This window comes from Notolepis coatsorum (assembly GCF_963971535.1).
Source record: "Notolepis coatsorum genome assembly, chromosome: 13".
Lineage (NCBI taxonomy): Eukaryota > Metazoa > Chordata > Actinopteri > Aulopiformes > Paralepididae > Notolepis > Notolepis coatsorum.
Window position 1 is genome coordinate 75369879 of NC_140177.1, and position 13717 is coordinate 75383595.

Sequence of the window (13717 nt, forward strand, 5' to 3'; positions counted from 1 at the left end):
TCTTCCTCCCGAGGGAGTTAACGGCGATCGTCCTGATCGGAGTGTATATTCCACCGCAAGCCAGCAACAAGGTTGCGCTCTCCAGACTACACGACGAGGTAAATAGAATACAAGTGGCTAACGTTAACGCCGCCATTTTAGTACTGGGAGATTTCAATAGCGCCAATCTGAGAAAGGTATTGCCTGACTTCTATCAGCATGTGACTTGCAACACCAGAGGCGGTAACATCCTAGATCACTGTTACACGCAATTTAAAGGTGGCTACAAGGCTCATTCTGATAGTGGCTTTGGTAAATCAGATCACGCGTAAATTTTTCTTTCACCAAAGTACAAACAGAGAATTAAAAGTACTCCCGTAGTCTCGCGAGAGGTGCAGAAATGGGATCTGACGTCAGAAGAGACGATCCGGTCAGTGTTTCACTACACAGACTGGAATGTGTTCCGCGACACAGATAACATTAATGTCTACACGGAGACAGTGCTGGACTATGTTTGTACTAGGGTGAAAGAAACAATCCCCACTACCAAAATGAAAGTTTACCCAAATCAAAAACCCTGGGTAGACAAATCCGTCCGTGAAGCTCTGAGAGAGCGCACCAAAGCATACAATGACGGCCTAGTGGCAGGCAACATGAATGACCACAAGGTGGCGCGACACAACGTAAGGAGGACAGTGTCAGAGGCCAAACGGCGCTACAGGGATAAAATTGAACTCCAGTTTGAACAAGCTGACTCTAGAGCTATGTGGCAGGGGCTCAAAACGATGACAGACTACAAAGGCGCCTCCCTCAAACTGAACAGTGACATCTCCTTAGCAAACGACCTCAATACCTTCTATGCGAGGTTTGATGCTGGTAATAACAACACCAGCTCACAAGCCTCGGCAATGGGGGGGGGGGGGGGTCGGCTGCTGATGGAGGCGCAGTGTTCAGGGTAACAGAGCATGAGGTGAGGCGGACCTTTAAAAAAGTGAATATCAGGAAGGCAGCAGGTCCGGACGGCATCCCCGGCCGCGTCCTAAAAGTCTGTGCCGACCAACTGGCCCCAGTATTCACTGACATATTTAACCTGTCCTTAGAACAGGCTGTCATCCCCACCTGCCTGAAGAAGTCCACTATTATCCCTGTACCCAAAAAATCCAAGCCTGCTTGCCTCAACGACTACCGCCCTGTAGCTCTCACCTCCATAGCCATGAAGTGCTTTGAGAAGCTAGTAAAGGGCTACATCTGCTCCTCCCTCCCCATCAACATGGACCCCCTGCAATTTGCATACCGCCCCAACAGGTCCACGGAGGACGCCATATCCCATGTGCTGCACACAGCAGCATCACACCTGGACAAGAGGCAGGGGAACTATGTGAGAATGCTATTCATCGACTACAGCTCGGCATTCAATACCATAGTCCCCTCCATACTCATAGCCAAGCTCAGGGACCTGGGCTTGGGCTATGACCTCTGCCAGTGGGTCTTGGACTTCCTGACTGGCAGACCCCAGGTGGTGAGAGCAGGCAACTGCACCTCCTCATCCATCACCCTCAACATGGGGGCCCCCCAGGGCTGTGTTCTGAGTCCCCTCCTCTACTCCCTGTACACACACGACTGTGTGGCTCAGCGGAGTAGCAATACAATCGTCAAATTTGCTGACGACACAGTGGTGGTGGGCCTGATCTCTGCCAACGACAAGAGGGCCTACCTGGAAGAGGTCAAGGTCCTGGCGGGATGGTGCCAGGAAAACAGCCTCTCCCTGAACGTCAGCAAAACAAAGGAGATGATTGTGGACTTCAGGAGGTCGGGGGTCAAGGACTACAGCCCCCTCAGCATCGACGGGGCACCGGTGGAGAGAGTCAACAGCTTCAAGTACCTCGGAGCCTACATATCCGAGGACTTGACATGGACCACACACATTAACAGTGTGGTGAAGAAGGCACGACAACGCCTCTACTTCCTCAGGCGCCTAAGGAAGTTCCAAGTCAGCCAGAAGATCCTTAAGAACTTCTACTCATGTACAATAGAGAGCATCTTGACCGGCAACATCACCTCCTGGTTTGGGAATAGCACTGCAAAAGACCGAAGCAGACTACAAAGAGTGACACGTTCAGCCGAACGCACAATTGGAGGGGGGCTCCCCACCCTCCAGAACATTTACTACAAGCGTTGCAAGGGCAAGGCTAAGAGAATCATTAAAGACTCCAGTCACCCGAACAACTGCCTCTTTGAACTGCTGCGGTCAGGCAAGCGATACCGGAGTCTCAAGGCGAGCACAGAAAGACTCAGAAGTAGCTTCTATCCCCAGGCCATCAGGCTGCTAAACGAACAATGAATGAACACTACACAACAACAACCACCAAACGCACATAGCACACACATCCACACGCACACACTCACTTTAAACAAACACACTGTAGCACCCACTCCACACACTTTATAGCACACACCCACTTTAAACAAACACACTGTAGCACCCACTCCCCACACTTTATATTTATGGATGAAGGATTGCACTACAACTCGTACACCTTACTGTAAATTGTACCTAAAATTGTACCTCATCCCATTTCTGCTTTGCACTAGATAGTACTGTACATTAGTACACTGCATAGTATTGTGTATTGTATATTATATGGTAACTCAGAACATTGTACATATGTCTATACCGAACACTGTGACCTCATTTTCTTCTTCTAAATTCATGCTATATTATGTTATTATGTTATTTGATACTATCTTGTCTAGCACAGTCTCTGGAGCTTAACAGTAAGAAGCATTTTGTATGAAAGTATTCTGTACTTCTGTATGACAACTATTAAAGAACTTGAACTTGAACTTGAAGCATGCAGAAATGTCAGCACTGCCTCTGTGATCAGCTGGTGGTTCTCATTATCCATGCCAAAGAAAGATTTAAGAGAGAAGGAAGAGACTCCCAACTCTACCAGACTTTTATAAAAGATTTCCCTCTCTTTCCTATACCTTTCACATTTTAGGAAGACATGCCCGACAGTTTCAGTCTCTCCACATTCACACCCCCCATCTGGATGTTTTCCCACAATGCACAAGGTACTGTTCAACCCACAGTGTCCCAGCCTCAGTCTACACATCTTCACCCTATCACTCCTCGACCCATATCCATCCACCTTGATTTTGACCCGAGGCTGCAGAGAGAAATAGTGCCTTCCCTTGGTCCCTCAGCCTGCCACTCAGCCTCAACTCCTTTCTTTATCTTCTCTCTGAGTTCTACTCTTCCCATTGAGATGCCTATCTCTTCCTCCCTTCCCAGGCTCTGTTTGGCAAGGGAGTCAGCCATCTCATTTCAACAAAACTCCACTGACCAGCCTGCCTTCGCAATCCTATATAAAACCAACATTATTTCCTGAATGAGATCAGGGCGAGCTTTAGACCCACCTGCACTCAGAGCCATCAGTGCAGCAGCCGAGTCAGAGCATATAATCACCTGGCTTGGTCCCACTTCCTCCACCCACCACAATGCCCAGAGGATGGCAAGCAACTCTGTCACAAATACAGAGCTGCCATCGGATATTCTTTGTCCCTTACCGATCCCTAACCGAGGCACACACCACCCAAAGCCTGCCCTCCCACTTTCAGGATCCACAGAGCCATCAGTGTAAACCTCCAGAGACCCTGAGTCCAGAAGGAACCTCTCTATTTCTTCCACAAGCTCGCCCTTATCATCCTCCTTCAAGAACCTAAGTTCAATGACTCGATCAGGCACTAGCCAAAATGGCACTGATAGCCAACGAGTGTGCTCCGCCACTCCCCCCTGATGCAAGCCCAACTTCCTGGCCCACTGATCAATACTAGCCAAAAAAGGCGTATACTTATCCCCATCCCCTGAAAGTAAACACCTAGCTGGGAAGGACAGACTTGTCCCTCCCAATTTTGCCCAGTACTGTAGCCCTAACTTTACTCTCCTCGGTTTAAGGGCAACTCCCCCATTTCCACCAATAGTGCTGAAACTGGGGTGGTCTTAAAAGCTCCACAGCAGATTCTCAGAGCCTTGCACTGAAGCACATCCAGCTTTCGTAAATTAGACTTGGCCGCAGAGCCGTACACATAACAGCCATAATCAATTACTGACCTGATCATCGCCTGATATATCATGCACATGGTCTCTCTATCCGCTCCCCACCCACTCCCAGCCAAACTTCTCAGCACATTCACTATTCTTTCACACTTTGCCAGGGTTTTCTCTATATGAACCGCCCAATTCAGTCTTTCATCAAACCAAACTCCCAAAAATGTAAACACCTTCACTCTCTCTAAAGGAGATCCATACATAACCAGCCTTCCCCTAGGCACCCTCTTTCTAAAACCAAAAATCATATAATTAGACTTAGAGGCGGAGATTTTAAAACCCCACTTGTCTCCCCATTCCTCTACCTCCCCCAGAGCTCTTTGTACCTGCTTTAAACAATACTCAACATTCTTCCCTCTTTTCCAAATGGCCCCATCGTCTGCAAATAAAGACAACCCAAACCCTCTTCCAATTCGCCCAAAAATGTCATTAATCATAACATCGAAGAGGACCGGACTAATCACGCTTCCTTGCGGGGTGCCATTTTCAATTTTTACAGTTTCACTTTCCCTACAAAGTGATAGTAAACATGTTATTCTTTGAAAAAGATATTCACAGAGTTTTTATCATGTGTTCAGTGAGTCCGAAAAGCTTGTCCATTTCTGTAACATCCATAACGCTGTGTATTTTGTCACCTATCTCAAAATCCAAAAGGTAAAATAATTTTTTACTGCAGGCTCATCTTTATCTCAATAAGTGTAACTAAAATGTGTAAATTATACTTCCAATTCAAATCGATGCCTTGTCAATGTTAAGTTAAGTTTCCAATTTTCTCTCTGAATGTAACATTCCAGGGTTAGAAATTAACTTTTTTTTTCAAGGACTTTTTTTGCCCCCCTTAATTGATTTTCGGGGGCTTTTTTTTGTATTTCGGGGGCACTGAATTTGAATGATAAACGGTAGGTGTGGGACGGTTCACAAAATGGACGGTTTGGTTCGTATCACGATTTTTTTCATTTATTAAAAATAAAATAAAAGGTTTACAGTGTTTACAGCCTTAAATAATATTTGGCACACAAAGACCGAACTGACTGAAAAATATAGGCTACATTTGTCAAAGTATTAACTTAGTGCAAACAAACAATATGCTCAGCCAGCACTAGACTTTCCTTTCTTTAATATAAACACACAAAAACAATGTCAACCATGTTTAAATTCCCTGATTGTCAGTTCTTAATGGAAAGATTCGTTTTCTGCTTGAAATTATTATGTTTCTGTCTACATTTATTTAGACTAACATTATTTAAATATTGAGTGCAACTGTGGTGGATTACGTAATTCGGTGAGTTGGAACTATCTATGGGTTGGCGCGGGTCCCCACGGACATTTTAGCGTGTGGCACCTTCAGCTCCGGTAACGTTAGGAGGAGTTCATAACATCAACATGCAGTGGGACAGCGGTAATAGTCCCGGTTGGAGTTAGTAAAACACAGTTGTATGTTAGCCTTCTTGGATGTTGAATAAACGCCTATCATTGTCTTTAAACACCCCGCCTCTCAGACTCCCATTTCCTCCTCTGCTACAGTAGCTAGTAGTAGCTACGGTGACATTTCATTGACTGTACAGTATTAGCTTGCGGGCTGCGTCGGGCTACCATAGTTAAAACGTGCGTTGTTTTGTACAAACTGCTAACGCTATGGCAAGATGTGTGTATGCCTATGTAATGTTAATGGCTATGTTTTTAAAGTCGTAATGAAGATTGATTTATATTGTGCGTGCCATTTTTACACAAACTGACTAGCACCTGGCTGCAGCTGGACCCTATTGGGCTGCAGTGCTGCTGCTGCCTGCAGCCAGTGCAGAACACCGGCTCCGCCAAATTAATTTTTTTATTTGCGCGTCATCTGAACCGTACGATACACAGACGCTCCATTACCGGATAAATATATATAATTAGTAAACTGTCGCGGGCATTAAGTGCCCCCCTTAACTGATTTTCGAGGGCATTTTGTCCATTTTCAAGGGCATTATGCCCCAAGCCCCTGTTAATTTCGAACCCTGTAACATCCATAACGCTGGAATTGCCCAGAAGCAGCTGGGAGGTGCGCTGTTTTAAGTGAGCCTGGATTATTGAATTGATTGATTGCTAATTTTATTACTGTCCGCCTTGTTTCCAACTGGTTCCAACTTCGAAGTTGCTCTCTTTCGAAGTTGGTTAAGGTTAGAGTTTGGAATCAGGGCTGGTGGTCTATCGCCCTGCTCTAAAGACAAACTCTAACCTTAACCAACTTCGAAAGAGAGCGACTTTGAAAGAGTGCCTAAACTTAACCAGTTGGAAACAAGGCGGACAGTAATAAAATTAGCTGTTTCCAACTGCTTAAGTTTAGGCACTCTTTCGAAGTCGCTCTCTTTCGAAGTTGGTTAAGGTTAGAGTTTGGAATAAGGGCTGGTGGTCTATCGCCCTGCTCTAAAGACAAACTCTAACCTTAACCAACTTCGAAAGAGAGCGACTTCGAAAGAGTGCCTAAACTTAACCAGTTGGATACAAGGCGGACAGTAATAAAATTAGCAATCAATCAATCAATCAATTGAATAGTCCACGCTCACTTAAAACAGCGCACCTCCCAGCTGCTTCTATAGAAAGTAGCAAATTTTTTTTTGCAATTAATCAATCATTCAATTCGCGTGACTTTGATTTTGTTCCACAATGACTCATGACCCATCAATTACATCATCCAACATTGTTTAAGAAACTAAGACATTCGCCGTGACAGAATCGTTTTTCATTTAGTCTTTATGACCCTATCACCATATCCTTTCGTAATGTTTACTGTCCGGCGTGTCCGCCATCTTGCTTTCATTCCTAAAACCACGAACGGCGGAGTGATAGGAATGCGGTTGTGGGCGGGTCCTGGGACCAAGAGCGTGGGATTATTACAAATACCCACGTGTAAATTGACTGTTTCAGCCAATCAGAATCGAGAAATTTGCATTCCGTTGTATAATCTGTTTTACCCAGGTGTAATGATAGTTTGTTATCAGCGAGCCAGGTGCAGATTCTGCCGAGTTCAAAGCTGAGGGCTTTTTCAACCTGCAACGTGTCCCTGTCAGAGACCAGCAGGGCTGTGTCATCCGCGAACAGGAACAAGTTGCAGTTACAAGATGATGACATGATGATGACAATTAGGAACAGTAAGGGCTTGTGTCCACAGCGGACGTTTTATGAGTTGTCAGCTCCTTTCCTTTTTTTTTAACAAGGTTTTTTTTATTGAAGATTTCGTTTTTACAGGCGGTCCCACATGGGCCAAAAGAAAATAAAAATAAAATAAGGCCCTCCCCCCCTCCCTCCCCCCACCCCTATACCAGACAAAATCATTCTAAAATACATTAAAGCATTTTATCAATCAAATGTTTTTCTCCTTTTAGCTCTTAAATCACCAGACAGCAGTCACATATCTCTTAGGAAAGGATCCCAAATATTGTGGAATTATTCGGTACAACCTCTGACAGTATACCTGATCTTCTCCAGTTTAATATGATACATGACCTCTCTCATCCAGTGGCCGTAGACAGGTGAACCTGGGTCCTTCCATTTGAACAGTATCAGCCTTCTGGCCAAAAGTGAACAGAAGGCCAGCATTCTAGATTCCCACCATCTAAAGTGGATGTCCTTTGGGGCCACTCCGAATAATGCAATATATGGTGATGGCTCCACTTCCTTTCCAAATATCTTAGAGAAGGTGTCAAAGATGGTCTGCCAATAGGTGTGCAACTTTGGGCACGTCCAGAACATGTGGAGCAGAGTGGCTGGAGCCTGTCTGCAGCGGTCGCATAGGGGGTCTATGTCGGGATATATTTTAGAGAGCCTGTCTTTAGACCAATGCAGTCTGTCTGTCTGTGTACAATTTTAAATTGGATAACCGCATGTTTAAGGCAAATGGAAGAGGAGAAAATCCCCTGTATTATTTTGTCCCATGTGTCCTCTGCGATTGGTTCACCTAAGTCAGTCTCCCATCTGCCCCTGAGGAGATCTAAAGGTGTCGAGTTGCTTCTATTAAGTAGTTCATAAATTCTGCTTATAGCCTGTTTCTGGATCAGTTTACAGTTCAAGATTGAGTCTAAAAGGGAGGCAGGAGGACACACTGGGTAGCAGTCCGAGTTCGAAGTTACGAAGCTCCGGAGTTGCAAGTACCTATAGAAGTGTGACCTAGGGATCTTGTATTTCTGTACTAGCTGTTCAAAGGAGGCAAAGTTGCCGTCTATATAGAGGTCAGACAGCGTACTCACTCCACTCCCAGCCCAACTGTCAAAGGCCCTATCCATCGATGATGGGACAAACATGTGATTTCTTGTGATCGGAGCAGCCAGTGATAGTTCCCTGAGGGAAAAGGTTCTTCTAAATTGGTTCCACACTTTTATCGAATGGATGACAACTGGGTTCGAGGTAAAGCTAGATATGGGCTGTGTGAACGGGAGCTTAGCACATAACAAGGCAGATAGGGAGGTGGATTTAACCGACGCTCTCTCCAGCACTGTCCACCAGGGGGCTGTGTCCTCGCCCTTTACCCAGTATAGTAACGATCTTATGTTTGCTGCCCAGTAGTAGTAAATAAAGTTTGGAAGCGCCATCCCACCCATTACGCGGGGTCTCTGCAGCATAGATCTTTTGATCCGGGGCGGTTTTTTGTTCCAGATAAAGGAAGATATCTGGTTGTTTATCTTGGAGAAGAATGTCTTGGTCAGGAAGACTGGATGACTCTGAAATACATATAGAAATTTCGGCAATACATTCATCTTTATTGTGTTGATTCTCCCACCCAGGGATAGCGACAGGGGGTCCCAACGTTCAATATCTCTCGCCAGGTTAGACAGTAAAGGTTGATAGTTAGCCATATATAGGTCCTTATGTTCATGCGTGATCCATATCCCGAGGTACTTGAACTTTTTAGGCCTAATTTTAAACGGGAATGTGCTCAGAGGTACCCGATCCGCAGAGGTGCCGACGGGCATCAGTTTGCTTTTTTGAATGTTGATTTTGTATCCGGATATTTTGCCGAAGTCCGCAAGTAGGGTCATCAACCGAGGAAGACTCGTTTGGGGTTGTGATATATACAACAACATGTCATCCGCGTAGAGCGAGACTTTATGCTCCGAGCCCGCACGCATGATCCCTTTGATATCGGTGTTCTGCCTCAGAGCCAGCGCAAGGGGCTCCATTGCGATCGCAAAAAGGAGTGGAGATAAAGGACATCCCTGTCTCGTACCCCTATGGAGTTCAAAGTAGGTGGATAGATTGTTGTTGGTGCGAACGGCAGCCATCGGAGACGTATATAGAATTTTAATCCAAGCTATGAGCTTGGGGCCAAACCCAAACCTCTCCAGAGCGTGAAAAAGATAGTCCCACTCCACCCAATCCGCTTTTTCCGCATCAAGGGAGAGGACCACCTCAGGTGTTCCGGGTGGAGAGGGGCTATACAGGATATTTAGGAGGCGTCTGATATTAAAGAAAGAGTACCGATTCTTGATGAAGCCTGTTTGGTCCGGCGAGATAATTGAGGGGAGAACCCCCTCCAGACGACAGGCCAGAACCTTAGCGAGAACCTTGACATCGGCGTTAAGGAGGGAAATTGGACGGAACGAGCCGCATTCCAGGGGGTTCTTGTCTTTCTTAAGGATTAAGGAGATAACCACTTGGCGCATGGTCGGAGGAAGAGAATTTGTTGAGAATGATTCGTCAAATACGGCTAGCAGCAGTGGGGACAGCTTGGTTGAGAATTTTTTGTAGAAGTCTGTAGGGTAACTTTCTGGCCCCGGGGACTTGCCATTCTGCATAGATCTAATCGCTGACGTAATCTCCGCAACCGTAAGTTCCTCCTTCAGATCTGCGGCCCTCTCTGGGTCGACTGTCGGGACGCGGAGGGTCCTATAGAAATCGTCTAGCGTGGAGGGCCCCACTTGCGAGTCCGAGGTGTATAACGATTGGTAGAAAGTTTTAAAGCTTTTATAAATTTTAAGGTTGTCAGTGGCCTTTGAGCCCTGCTCGTCGTTGATAGTGGGGATGGACTGGTTGGCAGTTCTTTGTTGCAGCTGATGGGCAAGTATCCGTCCGGCCTTCTCCCCATGTTCATAGTACCCCTGTCGCGTTTTAGTAATGAGGTACTCAGCCTGTCGCGTTGACAGGAGGTCAAACTCAGTTCGCAGCAATATACGTTTTTTCAACATGTCGGTTGATGGCGAGTGGCTATGTAGTCTATCTAGCTCCAAAATCTCGTCCGGCAGTTGCTTAAGGCGTGCCGTGTTTATCTTCTTTTGGTTGGCGCGATATGAAATCACCTGTCCCCTTAAGTACGCCTTCAGTGATTCCCAAATGGTTAAAGAAGACATTCCCAGAGTCTTATTAATGTCGAGAAATAATGTAATTTCCGAGGTGATGAAGCTTGTGAAGGCTTCCTCCGACAGGAGCAACGGGTTGAGTCTCCACTGGCGGTGGCCGAGCCGTGTATTCGGGATACTCATTTTCATAACTAAGGGACCATGGTCTGAGATAACTATCGCTCCGTATTCGCATTTGGTTACGAGGGGAAGGAGTCTCTTATCCAGGAGAAAGCGTGAGAAGGTATTATGGACCGGGGAAAAAAAGGAGTATCCTCTGGATGTAGGATTACGAAACCGCCACACGTCAGCTACCCCATATGATTTAAGAAATCGACGGATTGCGTGGGCCGAGCTGGACTGGGGGGCCTTTCTGGGCGAGCTACGGTCCAGCACCGGGGAGAGTGCACAATTCATGTCGCCGCCAAGGATGAGATGGTGCGAGGTCATATCCGGTAGGCGAGAAAAAACGCTGGTGAAGAACGAAGGGTTGTCCCAGTTTGGTGCGTAGATATTAGCCAGAATGACCAGAAATTAATGCAGTTTCCCCACCACTATAATATAGCGCCCTGCAGGGTCGGCCTCTACACTTGACATAGTAAATGGCGTGTTTTTATCTATCAAAATGGCTGCTCCTCTGGCCCTTGTGTGGAAATTGGAGTGATACATCTGTCCCCCCCCCCCCCCCCCCCCCCACCCCCCAGTCGAGCATAAAAACTCCTGTAAAAACGCTATGTCTACATTGAGTTGTTTTAAATGTGTAAGTACCTTCTTACGCTTTACTGGGTGGTTGAGTGATTTAACATTCCAACTCACGAAACTGACAGAGCACCCTTCCAGCCCCATGGTATCACCCGTGTCGATCATAGTAGATGAGAGAGGCCATGCATCTGGAACCTAGAGAGAGCTCAGCATAGCTGCAGGTGAAAAGCAAAACAGACGTCTGATGAGTTAAGCATGTTGAATGTACAAGTCCGGTAACCCCCCCCCCCCCCCCCCTGACACCTATAAAAAACAAGGTGCCCAAAATACCCTTCAGAAACGAATCCACACATAATGTGCTTGTGTTGGAGGTGTTCTACCTTTGGAGCCAGCCGCTCAGGCCCCCGTCGAGCCCCTTAGGTAAAAGAAAATAATAAAGAGAAAGAAAAGAAAAGTAAGAGTACCGTACTTTTCGCACTATAAGCCGCACCTGACTATAAGCCGCAGCAGCTAAATTGAATGATGTGTACATATATAAGCCGCACTGGACTATAAGCCGCATGTGTTTTAATGTTTAATTACCATATGTAAGGCGTGAAGCCTGCGGCTTAATTTGACTCAACACGGGAAACCTCACCCGGCCCGGACACGGAAAGGATTGACAGATTGATTGCTCTTTCTCGATTCTGTGGGTGGTGGTGCATGGCCGTCCTTATATTGAGCTTTAAGTTCCCACCTCTACAGAGAATGACTCCCACCTCTACAGAGAATGTCTCCCATTGGGACACAATATTGTCGGACAAATAACAAGAATTAACTCATTTACAAGTTGTATTAAGCAAATAAGGGAACAGATAAATAACATTTCAATGCAGTAAAAAAAGCAATATTTCGATTTTCGGGTTTTGTCCACATATAAGCCGCACCGTTATATAAGCCGCAGGGTCGAAAAATGGGGAAAAAAGCCGCAGCTTATAGTCCGAAAAGTACGGTAAACGTTTTTACTCAGATCTTGGTATTATATAAGGTCTTCAGCTGTCCAGTGGGATACACCCAACCAGGTAAGGTAATATAGGTGGCAACGGTAAATGGTAAGCATAACAATAATATATTAACATTAACAACCTCACATCAAGCAGGCCCTGAAATAAGGCAGAACATCTTACTCCCGAGCAAGGGCAACCAACATGCCCCATTAAACACAAAAAAGGGTGCCTGATGTGCCTGGGTGATATAGAATAAATTGGAAGAGGTGTGGGAGTGTGCGTGTGTCCATGCGTCTACAAATGGGTGTGTACCTGGGCATATGCCCTTCAGTGTTCGTGCAGTTGCGTGCACGTGAACCTATGTGTGTGTGTGTATGGATGTATCGGACACAGCCAAGGTGTAAACGTATGGGTGTGTAGGCGTGAGTGTGTGGGTCCATGCCCCCGTATCTGTATAATGTGTAAACGTGTATGTGTGTCTACATGTGTGTCTGTGCATGCTCGTAGTATGCGCCCACGGGTGTGTGGTACGCCTAGAATCTCTAGATAGTGCATCCATTAGGTGTGCGAGCACGTGCGTCATCGTAGGTGTGAGCATGTGTGTACATATTTATATGTCTGTATGTGTATACACACATTGTCCTATTGGGGCCAAAATTATACTGTTCACATCACCTGTACATCATAAGTAGAGGGCAATGAATTTGCTGGAGATTGGTGAGTCACTTAGCTTGATAAAATGGTGTCCAGTGGCGTCCTCTCAATGCTAGGCAGATGATGCTACACATAGATGATCACACAGTAGACATTACAGTAGCCTCTATACATATATTGTCCTGTTGAAGTTAATATGATACATTGTTACACATCACCTGCATATCATAAGCAGCACGTACACACCGATACATCTCTCTTTCTATGTGGTCTCACCCGCTGCTGCGTGTACAATGTTCTTTCTGACGTAGCTCATTGCTTCACCTGCATCGATGAACTCTTTATCTTTTCCCCCGTGCGTGATGCGAAGTCGGGCTGGAAAAAGAATGCCGTACCGGGTGCCCTCACGACCGCGTAGTAGCTTCCTCCCCTCCGTAAACACAGCCCTGGCCTTCGCGACGCCCGTGGCATTTTCGGGGAAGATTGCAATAGACATTCCGTTGACCTGTAATGGAGCCTGAGCGTGCGCCCGGCTCAACACCTCGACACAGTCCTGGTAGTAGTGGAGTTTAGCCACGATAGCACGGGGCTTCCCGTCTGTCCTCTTTGGCCCCAGTGTTCTGTGCGAGCGGTCTACCAGCACTTCATCATCCATTTGTAGCATGTCTTTCAGTCGTTTTGAGACCGACGCAGTGGAACACGAGCCATCTGTCTCAGCCACTCCGAGTATCCTTACATTACACCTCCTCATTCTTCCCTCCATGTCATCACACTTTCCCCTGAGACCGGCCACCTCCGTCTTTAAGTCTTCGACTGTGGCTTGTAGCGTTACCACCTCGTCCGACCACCTCGAGAGACCACCCTCCACGTCTTTAACTGTAGCCTCCATTTTGTTCATGTCCACACGCAGTGTCGCTACACAGCTTTGCATTTCCTCCTTCATCACTTTCAAATAATTTCTGATAAGGTCGAAC